The following is a 1,250-nucleotide window of genomic DNA, read 5'->3' on the forward strand; positions in this document are numbered from 1 at the left end:
GAGAATTGTATTTTTGAATCATTTTGGAATTTTTTTTTTTTCTAGTTAATTTTAGTTAACTTTTGTTTTTTAATTTCAGATCATTAAAATGGAATGTTAAGTTAAGAAAAACGAGCATTTTCAACACCTCCTTCTTTTTGCTTTTAATCAAAGTTCTAAGACTGCAAAAGCTGCTCGCAACATTTATGAGCATGCCTGTATGCTAGTATGTTATCCTTTATGATTTAGGCACAAGGCCTGGAATTTGGGGGAAAGGGGCTAGTTTGTTGACCTGACCATTCAACTGCTACTTGTTTTATCATAAGGATGAACGACAAAGTCGACCTCTGTGGAATTTTAACTCAGAATGTTAAAGATGAATGAAATGCCGCAAAGCACTTAGCTAACAGTTCTGCAAGCTCACCTGCCTATGCTAGTATGTAATAACACAGAACAACCAGCTGTCACTAACGAGTAAGCATGGGTTGGTAACATGTACAATGCTTTTGTTGATTTTTTTCAGGTGCCTGTGAGATCACAAGTGGACACAGACTCTCATTACATCCAAACATGGCTGTGTGGTTAAGAAGCTTGTTTTATAGCTAAGTGGCTACAGGTTCAGCTCCACTGCATGGCGCTTTGGTCAGGTGTCTTTTAGTATTGACTCAGGTTCCCCAATGCCTAGTGGTATTCAGTCTCAGCTGAATAGACAGGTGCAACTCAAAGTGATATGGTTTGTTCAAGAACACAATGTTCAGCTCAAGAATTGAATCTACACCTTTGCAATCAAAAGCCAAACACCTTCACTATTTGGCTACAAGCCTTCAGTTTGTAGTGTGTGTGTATGTGTGTGTGTGTGCGTGTGTGTGCGTGTATGTGTGTGTGTGTGTGTGTGTGTGTGCATAGCCCATATGTGTATGTATGTGTGTTACTGAAAATATAGTTTGTAACAATTTCTACTTATTGATTGATGTGTGCATCTGTTTTAACACATAATATATGAATTTCAAGATATGTGTTCTACTCTTTACTCTTTTACTTGTTTCAGTCATTTGACTGCGGCCATACTGGAGCACCACCTTTTTAGTCGAGCAAATCGACCCCAGAATTTATTCTTTGGAAGCCTAGTACTTATTCTATCGGTCTGTTTTGCCGAACCACTAAGTTACGGGGACGTAAACACACCAGCATCAGTTGTCAAGCGATGTTGGGAGGGACAAACACAGACACACAAACATATACACACACACACACATATATATATATATATA

Source organism: Octopus bimaculoides, chromosome 4 (genome assembly GCF_001194135.2).
Source record: "Octopus bimaculoides isolate UCB-OBI-ISO-001 chromosome 4, ASM119413v2, whole genome shotgun sequence".
Classification (NCBI taxonomy): domain Eukaryota; kingdom Metazoa; phylum Mollusca; class Cephalopoda; order Octopoda; family Octopodidae; genus Octopus; species Octopus bimaculoides.